This window comes from Pinus tabuliformis, chromosome 9, assembly GCF_031772625.1.
Source record: "Pinus tabuliformis cultivar Carrire ecotype Pingquan chromosome 9, CPIR1, whole genome shotgun sequence".
Lineage (NCBI taxonomy): Eukaryota > Viridiplantae > Streptophyta > Pinopsida > Pinales > Pinaceae > Pinus > Pinus tabuliformis.
The window spans coordinates 1,355,388,652-1,355,406,937 of record NC_142307.1 but is presented as its reverse complement, the minus strand read 5'-3'; positions in this window follow the sequence as shown (position 1 = coordinate 1,355,406,937).

Genomic DNA, 18,286 nt, shown 5'->3' with positions numbered 1-18,286 from the left:
CATGAGACTAACATGTGTGAGAAATTGTAGGGAAACATGCTTGGTATTAGCTTAACAAGGTAATAGTTGATGTGTTTATATAACTAATAGTTGAGTGATGTGACAGTGCATAGTAAGACTCAATTGTAGCAAGGAAAAGGTAAAAGAAAGCAATTGGGTGAAAATTACTTTGGTTATGTTTGGAAACCGAAATTCCAAACGAATGAGTTCTTTGCATACATGAATTCTTCTTAACATTGATTTTGTCTGACATTATGAGGATATGTGTTATATTCATATATATGTATTTGAAAGGTATAATAGTTGGTTCTAGTTATGGCTAGATTCGTCAAAAGATTGGAGTCCCTTGAGAGATGGCATGGATGTGTTCAGTTGCAAGCAACGTGCTTGGAACAACAAGGTAAGGTAATTGATGTATTGTTATGTTTATTTATGCATTGACAGTTATGTGTTTATGGAAATATGATGTAGGGGATTGCATGGCAAAGAGACTACCATGAAATTCTGAAGAAGGCTTAGGTTGAGCTTTTCTTTGGAAGCACTAGGAACCATGGGGATTGAGTCATGGTGTCTATTGAGAGTCTTGTGATTTCAATTATTTGTGCTTTGTTTGTGCTTGATTTGTAGTTTTGTTTATGTCTAGTGTATGGCCATACCACTTTGTTCGCAGTGTCGTATTGTTATTGGTTTTCATGGTTTTCTTCTTGTTTGCATTTTTTCTTGCCTTTTATGTCTTGAGGGTCTTGGGAATTGGTTGGGAAAGAGGAAAGTTAATGGAGTTTGCAGAGAGTTGTGTGGTACCCATTAGGTAATGTGAGACTCAGATGAAGCTCAATGCATGTATAAGGGTAGCTAAAGGCTAGCATATGACAACTAGTTGGATTGGTTGGGTCCATTGAGGTAAATGGACAATGATAGGACAATCATGGGAAAGGTAGCAAGAAAGGTAAAGTAAATGGGCTTAAGGTAATAGATTCCTTGGCTATCTTGGGAACTGTTGTTCTCAATGTTGTGCATGAATAAAGGAATTTTTCTTAATCTTGACCTTGAGATCTAGTAATTATGTTGTGATCATGATTATGTTGATGTCTATATATGTATACATGTATCTATGTAGGTATGTCATGTCTAACAAGGTCATCATGGATCATGATTGTTTTTATGATAATGTTTATATGTATATATGTATGTATGTATGCTTTTGTCTGACAGGGTCGTTAGGAATAATTCTTGTGGAGGAATGATTTCTTACGCAGGTGAATGACATGAAGATATTTCTTGGTTTATGAGGAATCAAGTGGAAGAGTGGTCATGAAAAATATATGAAGTCAGTATCATGTGGTTATGAGCTGATATTATGTGATTATGTTATGTCTATGTTATGGACATGATATGCCAAGGGATACATCAGCGAAATGAAAGCAGTGTGGTCTACGGGATGTTGGGATAAGCATGGATGGTGGAGAGACACTAGAAACAAGGTTGTTTAGTAGAGACAGTGTGGTTTTGGATGTGTGGTACTAATATTGTGCATATGTTGTATATGTTGTACATTTTTCATCTGTGATGTTGTGTGCATGCGTTGTTGTGCATATATATAGAGTGTGTGTACATGTTTTTTATGCAATGTTATGTATAGTGTGGTACATATAGTCTTTTTCGAATTTTGCATATAAAGTTTTGGGTATCTATGGTGTTATGTACATGTTGGATATGCGGTGTTGTGTACATATTGTACTATGTGCATGATGGATATGCGGTGTTGTGTGCATATGGTGTTGTGTGCATGTTGGCTATGCAGTGTTGTGTACATAGGGTGTTATGTACATGTTTTATATGAAGTGCTATGTACATATGGTGTTATGTGCATGTTGTACATATGGTGCTATGTACATATGTTGTTGTGTGCCTGATTGTACAAGTGGTGTTGTGGGCATGTGGTTCCATGTACATGTTGTACATATGGTGTTATGTGCAGGTGGTGTTGTGTACATGTCGTGCATATGGTGTTGTGTACATGTGGTGTCATGTACATGTCATGCATGTGGTGCTGTGTGTTGTAGCATTCATTGTCATTTGAGGTTACTTGATAATATTTAAAAAGAAAAATAAAAGAAATAAATAAACAAAATAAAATATTATGTATGTAATTATTTAAAAAAAAAAATCAAAAGACAATGGGCCCGACCCATTGTCTAAAGTTCATGCAGGTTCAAGAGGCGCGATCAAGCGATAGCTTGATAAGTACATTGAGATGTGCTGTGGGGAAGCAATGAGAATGAAGATTAATTAAAGCTCAACCCCCGCAGTTGACAGTGACGTTAGCATGGTTGACCGCAATGTGTGGCTTGAAATTACTGCGGGGGTTCAACCTCGTTGAAGCTCTCATACATTCTTTACCCCCACGGTGGGCTCCCAAAGCTTTCCGCCCCACATCGCTCATTCCACATCTTCCACCGCTTTCATCTATTAATTTCCCACGTCACTCACCGTACCCCACCACTTCATCCACTACTCCATTAATGCACAACATTTATTTCACAACATTTATTACAGTCCCCCCCGTTCAGTTATTGTATATAAATAAAGTAAAAGAGAACATTGTATTGATCATTTTCTTGTAAAACGGAGTGGTTTTCTTTCTAATTTGATATTTTGAGTCAACAATTGTCTTCAGCAACTGTATTCCGAGTCAGAAACTGTCACCCACCAAACGCCATGACTAAGCAAGTAAGTTCTTCCTCAATCATTCATAACCCATTAATGGATGTCGAGCACGATATTTATGATACTCTTTGTACCATTAAACACCTTCCATTATATCAAGAGGTCATGCTAAACCATAAGAAATCTCATGTAGCCATGGCAATGATTAGGTCAGGTGTCATAGCCGCTTTTGTTCCTAGAACTCATTTATTTCCTGAATTTTTCCAATGGTTAGCCTCAGTAATGTACCCTAAGAAATTTTTTGTAATGAACCAGTCAGGGGAAAATGTTTTCTAGGTAACTTCACAACTAATACACCAAGCCCTGAATTATCTTGTATCAGGAAATTACACTGTTCTTACTAAAGAATTCCTAATTTATTATTATGAAAACATGTCTCCTTAAGAGCTTTCCCATGTCACTTCTTTTTTAGCTCCTAAATCTGGTCACTTCTCCCTTTATGGCAATATTTTCTCTTTAGGAATGTTTGCAATTGATATAAGACCTGTGTTGCAAATAAAATCTAAAATTATAGGAAAGGAAGACTCCAAGCAAGTAGACAAAGTTGTGTTGGGATTCTTCTCCTTAATGATGAGGCCTGAGACAGTGCTAGACATCCCAACTTTCTGGGTAGAGGTTATCAATACTCAATTTATGACTTTACCTCTCACTGGTTCTTTCAAATTTCCTTCAATCATCACTTATTTATTTTTGTATCAAAATGCTGATCATTTCTCTAGTTTAGGGTTGAATGTGGTTGATATCAATAAAAAGAAGCAGTCAATAGTGTTTTGGACAGACCTAATAAGAGGTGATCTAGAAGATGGTGGTTTATTTGAGTTTGTTTCTTTATTTCTTCCAGTGGCTTATAAGATTCTGAATGGAAGCCTACCCCCAACTTTCTTTCCTAAAGCTCAGGAGTATCTTCAGTTGAGTAAGGATGTGAGATGTGGAGATTGGTTTATTTTTGAAGAACATGCAGAGATTAGGCTTTATGGGGCCTCTGTCAAGCCATACAGGTTACCTAAGTTCGTGCCAATGAGGCTTTTTTCTCTTGAATTCATAAGGCAGAGCTTAGATGTTGATCAAGTTCATTTTGTTCCTATGAAGAAAGGCTTCTTTTTCAAGTTTCCTAAAGCAGTGGGACCCTTCATTGTAAATACTAGACAAGCCGCTCTAGAAGTTGAAAAATTGTTGAATGATATGGGTTTTCTACAGGAGGTTGAGTGGGCTTATGACCCTTGCCAAATTATTTCAAAGAGAAGATTGGAGAATGGCTATTCAACTTTTCTACATGAAAGAAGACTTGAAACTGAACAATTGGAAAATGGAGGTTTGCAAAACATTCAGGGAACAGAGGTTGAAACCCTTAGCATTACAGAAAAAGGGGTCAAGAGAGCTAGAGAAGAAGTCGTTGATCTGGATGAGGAAGAGTCTGAAATAGCAAAGAGGATCAAGTTGCAGGATGTAGTGTCTTTGTCACAACTTGGTTTGGTCATTCAATTAGGAGAGACAGAAGGTGCTCCTGCTTCTCCATCTTCTAGAGAACCTGTTCATGATCAAGTTCCTTTAATACAAAATATGTTTGCTCAAATAGCTGAAATAAATTTGAAGATAAAGTTGAATATGGAGGCTCAAGCTGAGTCTCGAGTAACCCCTGAGCAAACCAGATTGCTATCCGCCATGGATTTGGAGAAGATCCAACTAAAAATTGCTTTCTCTCACCCTACAGAAATATCAATGGGATCTTCAAGCAGTTTTAAGACTGTGAATTTGATTGTTGACACTCACAAGCTCCCAATGCTTGACAAGGTCAATCTACATATGAAAACTGGACAGTTAATTGTAAATGATCTATATAAGACAAATGCAGCAGTAGTCAAGGCAGAAAAAATGCTTAATAAGGTAATTTAGCAGTTGAAATTGGAAAAGGCCAACTCTAGAGCTTTGAATGCTCAAGTTGAAGAGTTAAAGAAGATTATCATTAAAGTAGGGGTCAATCCTGATGACCAACCTATTGTTCAAAAGTTATTGCAATTTACTAAGTCAGAGATTGGGATCCTGAAAAAGAAATTGAATTTACCTACAGGTGAGCATCCCATAGCTGCAGGGATAGCTAAAGTGGAAAATGAAAAAGAAAAACTTTTGTAGGATGTGTTAGAAAAAATTGAGGAAGTTTCTTTACTTAAAGAAACTCTTGACAAGTTGCAAAAACAGCTAGACACTCATGTTTGTATGGTAGTAATGCCATCCAACACAGATGATCTAGCAGCATAGGTTTTACAACTGGGAACAAAGCTTAAAATGGCTGAGCTTGATGCTAAGAAAGCCCAAAGAGAGCTGGAAACAGCTTGTAAACTATTGAATTTAAGTGAAGAGGAATCAAGAAGGGAAAAAGATAATGCAAAGAAGTACAGAGAGGATCTCTTGAGGGCTAAAGATGAAATCAAAAGATTAAAAGAGAAAATGAAAGGTAATGTATCCTTAATTCAAGCCAGAGAAATTTTATGGGATGAGATTATTGAAGTTATCAAAGGCATCTGGGGATTTTTGGTGATTATTTCATAAGAAAAGACACTCATTCGGGATCTAAAAGATTTGGTCACTAAAAATAAGCAGAAGGATCTAGATAGATCAAAGTTTGCAAAGAAAATGATAGATTTCATTAATTCTAAGTCTACTACAGAATTGAAGGAACATGAAATGCCTGACAGAATATCATGTGCTATTGATTTTAATAAAATGATTGTCAGAAATATCTACAGGGTTACTACTGAGAAGAAGATAAAGGAGATAAAGGCGGTAGTTTCAAAGTTTAACATCTTGTTTGATAAAAGGGTTAGGGCTGGACTTCCTTCTTGCTGGGATCTACAAGGAAACTTGCTGCCATGGAACACATATGAGACCTTGTTGGTTGAGGCAAAGAGCAAAGTTGACAACACTCATGAAAGGACAGCAGTGTTAAAGGGAGCTACCATAGTGAATTTCCTGAACAAGGATTTTAAGCTTTTTTAGGTGGTAAAGACTTTATTTACTGACAAACCCACTTACAGCAGGATTACAGCTTGCAGGATAGCACTTGACAAGTTAAAAGAAGCACCAAAATAAAATGTGCCATTATGGAGAAAGTGTAAGGAATGGATGATAGAGTAACACAAAGATACATCAGCAGAACCACAGGCTCAAGCTATAGATTCAAATAGCGAGCAGAAATCTCCCATCATTCTCTGATTTCTATTACTTCTTATTATCTTGTTTTCTTGAAATGAATGAGGTGTTTTTACCCTCAAGTGTAATATTTTGTAATGATCTTTACTTCAAATAAGTTAGAGGATAGTTAGGTAGCTTGACAGTTTTGGGTGGTTATTAACTATCCTATGATGTATAAAGAGGCAAGATTATAAAAAAAAGAATAGGCCGAATTTTGGAGAACCTAGAGACAAAACTATTTTGTACTTAATGAATTGATGATTAATAAAAGAATCAAGAGTTTCCATACATGTTGGGTACCATTTTGTTATTTCTCAATTGTTTGTCATTTATGTTTATTCATCTCTTTAAATATGGTAATGAAGCAGCTGGTCTTTATTTACTGATGTAAATGGAGTTAAAATCCTTAAAGGCGCTTCCATATTTAAAACCTCTTTTCATATATTTCCTCTAGATTACAGAGAATAGTTCCTGTTGAACACACAATATTTTCTTTAATTTCATTACATATTCTTCTCATCACATTCATATTCAACATCACATGGCATTTTGAAAATTTCCAAGTCATCTAAATATTGAGAATTTAAGGTCAAGTTCTTCAGACTCTTCAAATAAGGAATTGAACAGAGATATAAGTGACAAACATAATAAATTATTAATGTCTTAGGCACAATTTCTACATAGCTAGGAAATTGGTTTCCTAAGGTAAAACATTAATTGGCGCCATTGCCGGGGAGAGAAGACAATAACACTTTTCCCTGGGTTTCAATAGTTTCCTTTGGTTGTTCAGTGAGGAGGAAATTTTTTGTTGTTTTGGATAAAAGCAATAACTCTGGCTCCAAGAAGACCCCATACAAGATCAGACACCTCACAACAGAAAGTTCAAGCCCTTTCAGATCCTAAAAGGCTAGTTTCTAAGAAGGTTGGAAGGTCTAAAACCCCACTTACACCGATCCCTACACTGTCTGCATCAGGCAACAATTCATCACATCTCTCACCCAAACATTCATCTGATCAAGAGTCACTTTTTACATCATCTTCATTTCAAGAACCCAACTGTCAAGAGCAATCTTTAGAGTTTGTTACCTTTTCATTATCTGCTATAATTATTCAACCTGAACCTATAACTACATTACCACCTCTGCACACTCCATTTACCCCTCAGTCAGTTTCCACATCTGTTGGTAATCAAAGTTCAATAAGTTTGGGAGCAAACATGGCAGCGCCTGCATTCTTGATGAATATGTATGCACCTCTTCAATTGCCACAACCGTTGAATCACATGCCACACGAATACCTCAAGATTCTTCCTCGTTTTACAGGGGAAGATGAACAAACAACATAGAATCATGTATCAGTATTTTGTAATTTTGCAGAAAACCTAAATGTTGAACATTTGGATGTTGTTCTAAGAATTTTTGTTCAATTCTTGGATGGAGAAGCAAGAAAATGGTTCAAAGGGCTTCCTAATAACTCTATTCCTTCTTGGGAAGAGATGGAACACCTATTCACCCAGAGATGGGGAGAAAAAAGAGACCGTGGGTATTCACTCACAGAGTTTAATGCTATAAAGAAGAAATCTGATGAAACTGTAGTTGAATTTGTCAGAAGATTTAGTAAATTGTACAATAGTCTTCCAGTGGAGATTAAGCCCCCTCCTACTGGTGAAAACTTTTGCAGGGTCTTTTGAGTCAAATTTTGGATTCACATTAAGGGAAAGAAGATCCCCAACCCTTGATCAGATCCAAACAAATGCATTAGAGATAGAAGAAAATCTAGTGGCTACAGGCAAAGCACCAGAGACACAGCCTATTCAAGATAATGGAAAGGCAAAGATAGAATCCTCTCAAAGTCAAACATTAGAGGATATGAGTAATGTAATTAAAACTTTGTTAGATAAATTGATTAAGTTAGAGTTGGAAAATAAGAATTCTCACAGGCAAACACAACATAATAAGAACTTTAATCCCCAATACAAAAGACAACCTTTGCAAATCTTGCAAAAGGAGAGAAAATAACAAGATCAGATTCAAGCACCATTGTATATAGAGGCAGATCCTGGTGAAGTATTAGAGCACCCCAGGGACCATGAAGATCAAATTTCTACGTTGTATGCAGTAAATGAATATGAACTTGGTGTTGAAGGAGAAGAGTATGAATATGCTAAAACGGATGCCATTTATGATGAAAATAAAATTGATGAGTATTGGAAGCAATTATCTGATTTTATACAGGCAAAATTACATAAGAAATATAATTTAAGGTCAAGGAAAAGATCAAGAAGTTAGGAAAATGAAAGTGAGCAACAAGTTCCAGCTTCCTCACCAAAGGCAACTCCACAAGAATCTCAGCCTACAAAAAAAGTAAATAAAGGAAAGAAACAACAAAATACAAATGACAAGATGCTAATACTTCAAGGTGAGTCTTCTCAAGAAAAAAGTGGAAAAATTCCTTTGGAGAAACTTGTTTCCATTCCCCAAGTAGTTTTAGTCATGAAGAAAAGGTGAATATGAAAATGAAAAGAATTCTAAACAGGGTCATTTGTTTGATCTTACTAAAGAGTTGGAAAAAGCTAGAATTCAAGTTCCCCTTACAGAATTAGCAAAAAAACCAGTTTATCAAAGGGAGATTGTTGAGTTTATTAATTTAAAATAGAATGTGAATATAAATGACATTGTTAATCTATGGGATGATAAACCAGTAGTGGTTTTTGGTCCACATGTGGAGGAAGTAGATCCTTCAACACCTCCTTTTTATACTTCCTGATTGATCCATGATTTCCTCTTGCATAATTGTATGTTTGATTCAGGAGCTTCACACAACCTTATGCCATTGTCAGTGATGAAACAACTAAACCTACAAGTTGCCAAACCCTGTAGAGACCTATACTCTTTTGATTCAAACAAGGTCAAGTGTCTGGGGGTCATTAAGGATCTGGTAGTGTCACTAGCCCAAATCCCAGCTAGAAGCTTGGTCATGGATGTAGTAGTAGCAGATATCCCTGCTAGGTTTGGAATGCTACTATCTAGGTCATGGGGGGCTAAATTGGGTGGTGTTCTGAAACTAGATTTTACATACTCTATTATACCGAATTTTTGTGGAGAAGAGAGAAGATTGTACAAAGAAACTAGATTTGTAAAAAAAATTACAAAAAATGGAGCAAGTAATTCACCTGTATATAGCCAAGAGAAAGATGACTTTGCTTGCTTCATGCTGCATGATAATGCAGAGTTGGCTGAGGATAATTAGAAGAAGCTTACTTCAACCAATGTAATTACAGAGTTGCAAACTGAAGGGGTATGGAAATGCTTCTTTGATGGAGCCTATTCTAAGGAAGGAACAGGTGTTGGTTTCCTTCTAATTGCACCTGGAGGTAATATGTTCCCTTTTTCTTTCAAATTGGAGTTTGAAGCAATAAACAATGTGGCGGAATATGAGTCCTTGATTATTGCTCTACAAACAGCTAAACATATGGGAATTAAGTCAATCTCTGCTTTTGGAGATTCGGAGCTGATTATAAAACAAATAAAAAATCATTGTCAGACAAAACACCCTAGGCTTAGGTCATACAGAAATAAAGTATGGGATTTGGTTGAGAACTTTTTCGAAGCTTTAAAAATTCAATTTATTCCAAGGGATGGGAACAGATTAACAGATTCATTGGCTGTGGCTGCTAGTACTTTCAGGCCTCCTATTAATCCAAAACTAAGATATGAGGTAGAAATGAGGCACAGACCTTCTGTTCCTGATAATGTTAAATATTGGCAAGTTTTTGAAGATGATCAACAAATTAAAGAATTTTTTACTATGGTTGAAGAGTTTCAGGGCACAAAAATTGATCAAGATGAAGATGAAACAACAGAAGTTGCAGAAGTTAGTGGTTTAAAAAATTCCATAGCTAATCAAAAAGTTTTTCAATTGAAAGATAATATTCTGCCAAAGGGACTTGTCCCTCTTGAAAGGATTTTTAACCCCAATGATGTGGTTGTCAACTCAGGAAAAATTTCACAGGATGAACACATTCAAGATCATAATATTGGAACTCAGGAGGAGCCCAGGCTAGTCAAATTATTCAATGGAGTTTCACCTAATTACCAGGAGAGATATATTAAACTTTTCAAGGACTATGTTGATGTCTTTGCTTGGTCCTATGAGGATCTCAAAACATACGATGTAAATATTATTCAGCACAAGATCCCCTTGAAAGAGGGAATTAAACCCTTTAAACAGAAGCTTAGATAGATAAATCCTCTGCTTCTACCATCAATTGAAAAAGAGGTCAAAAAGTTGCTTGATGCCAAAATAATAGTTCCACTCAGGTACTCCGACTGGGTGGCTAATTTAGTGCCTGTAAGAAAGAAAAATGGAGAGATAAGGTTATGTGTGGACTTCAGAAATCTCAACAGGGCTTCCTTGAAAGATAATTATCCATTGCCTAAAATGGATCATGTGCTGCAGAAGGTAACATGATCTTTTAGAATGTCAATGCTGGATGGGTTCTCTGGGTATAACCAGGTGGTTGTGGATAGAGAAGATCAAAAGAAGATGACATTCACAACTCCCTGGGGAACCTTTATGTATTCCAGAATGCCTTTTGGATTGATGAACGCAGGTGCTACATTTCAGAGGGCTATGGACATTGCTTTTGTGGGAGATAAGTTTGTAGTAATATATTTGGATGATATTACTGTTTTCTCAAAGTCTGATGAAGAACATCTGGACCATCTAAAAAAGACTTTTGAAAAATGTAGAAGATTTGGGCTTTCCTTAAATCCCAAGAAATCCATTTTTTCTCTGGAAGAGGGCAAACTGTTGGGGCACATTGTTTCTATAGATGGAGTGAAGATAGATCCAACAAGAGTACAAGCTGTGCAAAAAATACCACTGCCTAGGAGTAAAAAGGATATTCAAAAGTTTCTGGGAAAAATAAACTTCTTAAGGAGATTTGTGTCCAATTATGCAGAAATTGTAAAAGAGATTACTAATATGCTGAAGAAGGAGAATGAAGTGCATTGGACCAGGGAAGCCAGAGAATCATTTTCCAGGATTAAAGAAGCATTGCAGGCAGCTCCAGTCCTAATCATCCTTGATTATCAAAAGCCTTTCCAAGTTTTTTCATTCGCATCACTGAATTCAATAGTTGTTGCCTTGTTACAGAAGAATGATGAAGAGAAGGAGCATCTTGTTGCATTCTTTAGCAAGATTCTTAGGGGAGTTGAGCTAAAGTATAATATTCTTGAAAAGCATGTGTATGCTTTGGTAAAAGACCTAAAAGCCTTTAGAACTTATGTGCTGTAGTCACAGATCATTGCTTATGTGCCAAATGCTACAGCGAAAGATGTATTAGTACAGGGCGATGTAGAAGGCAAAAGAGGAAAATGGATATCCAAGATCCAAGAGTATGACTTGGACATAAAACCCACAAAGTTGGTGAAAGGGCAAGGATTGGCAAAAATGTTGACAGAGTCGAACTTTCAAGCATTGGGAATCAACTTGTTGACACCTGTGGATGAAGGAACAACTGAAGAAAGTGAAGAAAAGCCAGATCCAAGTATGAAGATCAAGTATAAATTTTTATGTTCAGAATGGTACAAGCATATAATCCATTATTTGTGTTTTCTCTCCTATCCCCAATCCTTGGATAGAACAAAGTATAGAGCATTAAAGATCAAAGCACAGCCATATGTTATTGTGGAAGGCAGATTATATTGGAAGGATCTTGTAGGAATTTTGTTGCTATGTTTAACAGAAGATGAGTTTACAGAGGCAATCAAAGATTATCATGAGGGGTTATGTGGAGGACATTATAGTTGGAAGGTTACTACACATAAAATCCTTCAAGCAGGATTTTATTGGCCCACTCTATTCAGTGATACCTATAAAATTGTCATAAGTTGTCAGAAATCTCAGCTTTTTGCTGAGAAGAAGAGGCTAGCTCCCTTACCTTTGATCCCAGTCTTCATAAAAGAACCATTCATCTAATGGGGTCTAGATTTTGATGGGGAGATTAACCCACCTTCAAGTGGACAGCACAGGTGGACTCTTACAGCTACTGACTATTTCACCAAGTGGGTAGAAGCTATTCCTACTAAAAGGGGAAATGACCAGGTGGTGATGAAGTTCTTAGAAGAAATATTTTTAGCAGATTTGGATGCCCTGTCAAAATCATAACAGATAATGCTCAAGTCTTTAATTCAAACAATTTGAATGCTTTTAGTCAAAAGTACAATTTTATTTTATCCCATTCAATAGCTTATCATCCACAAGGAAACGGTCTGACTAAATCAACAAATAAAACATTGATGAGGATCCTTAAGAAAACTATTGCAGAGAATAAAAAAGATTGGGATTCTAAGTTGAAATTTGCTCTCTGGGCTGCTAGAGTAACTACAAGGAGATCTACAGCCAAATCACCTTTTGAATTAGTATATGGAACTTAGGCTTTGTTTCCAAGTCAACTTGTGAAGCCTGTGATTGCAATGATTCAAGAGGCGAAAGAAGAACCCAATGCTCTGATAAGAAGAATGAATAAAGTATTGGAGCTAAGTGAGAATAGGGAAAAGGTAAGAGACAACTTGATTATGTATCAATCAAAGATGAAAATTATTTTTGATAGAAAAGCCAAGGAGATTGACTTTAAAGTTGCAAACCTAGTATTAAGATGGGATACTAGAAGAGAAGATAAGGGTAAGCATGGGAAGTTTGATCCTCTCTGGTATGGCCCTTTTAGAATTGTTGAAGCAAGGTCCAATAACACTTTTCTTCTTGAGAATATTGATGGTGAAACCTTACAGCTGCCTGTTAATGGGCAATATCTTAAATATTACTTCCAGTTCTGAAAGCACAAGAATCCTCTCACTGTAGATATCGGAGTGGATTCACTGTACAAATTTCCACACATTTAAGTTTGGCAAAGCAATATATAACTCCATGCCCGAGGAGAAGGAACTAATCTTTAGTTCTTAGTGCTCCTAAGGTAGAAGCACTGTCCCCAGGTGGAGCCATATGTTGTAGCATTCATTGTCATTTGAGGTTACTTGATAATATTTAAAAATAAAAATAAAAAACACAAAATCAAATATTATGTATGTAATTATTTAAAAAAAAAATCAAAAGACAATGGGCCCGACCCATTGTCTAAAGTTCATGCAGGTTAAAGAGGCGCGATCAAGCGATATCTTGATAAGTACATTGAGGTTGGTTGTGGGGAAGCAATGAGCACGAAGATTAATTAAAGCTCAACCCTCGCAGTTGACCGTGATGTTAGCATGGTTGACCGCAATGTGTGGCCTGAAATTACTACGGGGATTCAACCTCGTTGAAGCTCCCGTACATTCTTTACCCCCGCAGTGGGCTCCCAAAGCTTTCCGCCCCACGTCGCTCATTCCACATCTTCCATTGCTTTCATCTATTAATTTTCCATGTCACTCATCATACCCCGCCACTTCATCCACTACTCCATTAATGCACAACATTTATTTCACAACATTTATTACAGTTTTTTCCCCCCGTTCAGTTATTGTATATAAATAAAGTAAAAGAGAACGTTGTATTGATCATTTGCTTGTAAAACGGAGCGTTTTCTTTCTAATTTGATATTCCAAGTCAGCAATTGTCTTCAACAACTGTATTCTGAGTCAGCAACTGTCACCCACCAGACGCCATGACTAAGCAAGTAAGTTCTTCCTCAATCATTCATACCCCATTAATGGATGTCGAGCACGATATTTCTGATACCCTCTGTACCATTAAACACCTTCCATTGTATCAAGAGGTCATGTTGAACCACAAGAAATCTCTTGTAGCCATGGCAATGGTTAGGTCAGGTGTCCTAGCCGCTTTTGTTCCCAGAACTCATTTATTTCCTGAATTTGTCCAATGGTTAGCCTCAGCAATGTACCCTAAGAAATGTTTTGTAATGAACCAGTCAGGGGAAAATGTTTTCCAGGTAACTTCACAGCTAATACACCAAGCCTTGAATTATCCTGTATCAGGAAATTACACTGCTTTTACTGAAGAATCCCTAATTTCTTATTATGAAAACATGTCTCCTCAGGAGCTTTCCCATGTCACTTCTTTTTTAGCTCCTAAATCTGGTCAATTCTCCCTTGATGGCAATCTTTTCTCTTTAGGAATGTTTGCAGTTGATATAAGACCTGTGTTGCAAATAATTGCTAAAATTCTAGGAAAGGAAGACTCCAAGCAAGTAGACAAAGTTGTGTTGGGATTCTTCTCCTTAATGATGAGGCCTGAGACAGTGCTAGACATCCCAGCTTTCTGGGTAGAGGTTATCAATACTCAATTTATGAGTTTACCTTTCACTAGTTCTTTCAAATTTCCTTCAGTCCTCTCATTGATTCTTTCAAATTTCCTTCAGTCATCACTTATTTATTTTTGTATCAGAATGTTGATCATTTCTCTAGTTTAAGGTTGAATGTGGTTGATATCAATAAAAAGAAGCAGTTAGTAGTGTTCTGGACATACCTAATTAGAGGTGATCCAAAAGATGGTGGTTTATTTGAGCTTGTTTCTTTATGTCTTCTAGTGGCTTATAAGATTTTGAATGGAAGCCTACACCCAAAATTCTTTCCTAAAGCTCAAGAGTATCTTCAGTTGAGTAAGGATGTGAGATGTGGATATTGCTTTATTTTTTAATAACATGCAGAGATTAGGCTTTATGGGGCCTCTGTCAAGCCATACAGGTTACCTAAGTTCATGCCAATGAGGCTTTTTTCTCTTGAATTCATAAGGCAGAGCTTAGATGTTGATCAAGTTCATTTTGTTCCTAGGAATAAAGGCTTCTTTATCAAGTTGCCTAAAGTAGTGGGACCCTTCATTGTAAATACTAGACAAGCTGCTCTAGAAGTTGAAAAATTGTTGAATGATATGGGTTTTCTACAGGAGGTTGAGTGGGCTTATGACCCTCACCAAATTATTTCAAAGAGAATATTGGAGAATGGATATTCAACTTTTCTACATGAAAGCAGACCTGAAACTGAACAATTGGCAAATGGAGGTTTACAAAACATTCAGGGAACAGAGGTTGAAACCCCTAGCATTACAGAAAAAGGGGTCAAGAGAGCTAGAGAAGAAGTCATTGATATGGATGAGGAAGAGTCTGAAACAGCAAAGAGGATCAAGCTACAGGATGCAGTGTCTTTGTCACAACCTGGTTTGGTCATTCAGTTGGGAGAGACAAAAGGTGCTCCTGCTTCCCCATCTTCTAGAGAACCTGTTCATGATCAGGTTCCTTTAATACAAAATATGTTTGCTCAAATAGCTGAAAGAAATTTGAAGATAAAGCTGAATATGGAGGCTCAAGCTGAGTCTCAAGTAACCCTTGAGCAAACCAGATTGCTATCCGCCATGGATTTGGAGAAGAGCCAACTAAAAATTGCTTTCTCTCACCCTATAGAAATATCAATGGGATCTTCAAGCAGTTTTAAGACTGTGAATTTGACTATTGACACTCACAAGCTCCCAATGCTTGACAAGGTCAATCTACATATGCAAACTGGATAGTTAATTGTAAATGATCTATATAAGACAAATGCAGTAGCAGTCAAGGCAGAAAAAATGCTTAATAAGGTAATTCAACAGTTGAAATTGGAAAAGGCCAACTCTAGAGCTTTGAATGCTCAGGTTGAAGAGTTAAAGAAGATTATCATTAAAGTAGGGGTCAATCCTGATGACCAACTTGTTGTTCAAAAGTTATTGCAATCTGCTAAGTCAGAGATTGGGATCCTAAAAAAGAAATTGAATTTACCTATAGGTGAGCATCCCATAGCTGCAGGGATAGCTGAAGTGGAAAATGAAAAAGAAAAGCTTTTGCAGGATGTGTTACAGAAAACTGAGGAAGTTTCTTTACTTAAAGAAACTCTTGACAAGTTGCAAAAATAGCTGGACACTCATGTTTGTACGGTAGTAATGCCATCCAACATAGATGATCCAGCAGCATAGGTTTTACAACTAGGAACAGAGCTTAAAATGGCTGATCTTGATGCTAAGAAATCCCAAAGAGAGCTAGAAACAACTTGTAAACTATTGAATTTAAGTGAAGAGGAATCAAGAAGGGAAAAAGATAATGCGAAGAAGTACAGAGAGGATCTCTTGAGGGCTGAAGATGAAATCAAAAGATTAAAAGAGAAAATGAAAGGTAATGTATCCTTAATTCAAGCTAGAGAAATTTTATGGGATGAGATTATTGAAGTTATCAAAGGCATCTGGGGATTTCTAGTGATTATTTCAGAAGAAAAGACACTCATTCGGGATATGGAAGAGGTGGTCACTAAAAATAAGCAGAAGGATCTAGATAGATCAAAGTTTGCAAAGAAAATGATAGATTTCATTAATTCTAAGTCTACTACAGAATTGAAGGAACATGAAATGCCTGACAGAATATCATGTGCTATTGATTTTAATAAAATGATTGTCAGAAATATCTGCAGGGTTACTGCTGAGAAGAAGATAAAGGAGATAAAGGAGGTAGTTTCAAAGTTTAACATCTTGTTTGATAAAAGGGTTAGGGCTGGACTTCCTTCTTGCTGGGATCTACAAGGAAACTTGCTGCCATGGAACACATATGAGACCTTGTTGGTTGAGGAAAAGAGCAAAGTTGACAACACTCATGAAAGGACAGCAATGTTAAAGGGAGCTACCATAGTGAATTTCCTGAACAAGGATTTTAAGCTTCTCTGGATGGTAAAGACTCTATTTACTGACAAGCCCACTTACAACAGGATTACAGCTTGCAGGATAGCACTTGACAAGTTAGAAGAAGCACCAAAATCAAATGTGCCATTATGGAGAAAGTGCAAGGAATGGATGATAGAGCAACACAAAGATACATCAGTAGAACCATAGGCTCAAGCTATAGATTCAAACAGTGAGCAGCAATCTCCCATCATTCTTTGATTTCTATTACTTCTTATTATCTTGTTTTCTTGAAATGAATGAGGTGTTTTTACCCTCAAATGTAATATTTTGTAACGATCTTTACTTCAAAACAATTAGAGGATAGTTAGGTAGTTTGACAGTTTTGGGTGGTTATTAACTATCCTATGATGTATAAAGAGGCAAGATTATAAAAAAAAAGAGGCCAAACTTTTGAGAACCTAAAGACACCACTATTTTGTGCTTAATGAATTAATGATTAATAAAAGAATCAAGAGTTTCCATACATGCTGGGTACGATTTTGTTATTTCTCAATTGTGTGACATTTCTACTTATTCATCTCTTTAAATATGGTAATGAAGCAGCTAGTCTTTATTTACTGATGTAAATGAAGTTAAAATCATTAAAGGCTCTCCCATATTTAAAACCTCTTTTCATATGTTTCCTCTAGATTATAGAGAATAGTTCTTGTTAAATACATCATATTGTCTTTAATTTCCTTACATATTCTTCTCATCACATTCATATTCAGCATCACACGGCATTTTGAAAATTTCGAAATCATCCAAATAATGAGAATTTGAGGTCAATTCCTTCAGACTCTTCAAATAAGGAATTGAACAGAGATATAAGTGACAAGCATAATAAATTATTAATGTCTTAGGCACAATTTCTACACAGCCAGGAAATTGGTTTCCTAAGGGACAACACTATGTACATATGGAATTGTGTACACATTGTAAATGTGGTATGATGTACATGTGGCATTGTGTACACCTTGTGTAGGTGGTTTCGTGTACATGTTGTGCATGTGGTACTGGTGTACATGTGGCATTATGTGCATCTCGTACATGCTGTTTTTTGTACATGCGGTACTATGTATGTGCATTATGTAGTCATGGAATTGTGACATGTGTATTCATTGTGTTGTACGTTGTAACACCCTCCTCCCACATCTACCCAAGCAACTGGCCAGCCGAGGTAAACATGCGACGAGAGGCCACTATGATATGATTCAACCTCCTAAGTCACATTAAGGAAGTGGAACTGACGGAAACACGCCATAAAGACATTCAACATCAACTTCAGGACCCTTGGAAACCAATACAACACTTCAGACAGCTTTCCCTTATGTCCCACTGAATTTTTGGACAACTTAAGCCTCAGTCACTCTCATGTTATAGGCATGATAGCATCCAGAAACCCAGATTCGCTCTCATAGGCTTGTCTGCCAATGTCCAAAGACTCATTTAGTCAATGCTATGCCAACGTCCATGGGATTTGAGCCACTTTTTCAGGCCTGGAGCCCAGGTCACTGCCCATAGTTGAACCATCTCTTTAGAATGGTAATAACATGGAAATGATAATACTAAATAAAATACTTGTTTAAGACCTTGACTAGATCCCTACTTGCCACGACAGGCATTTCATCAAGCATATCATGAATATATAAACTACAGGTGTAAATAAGATATA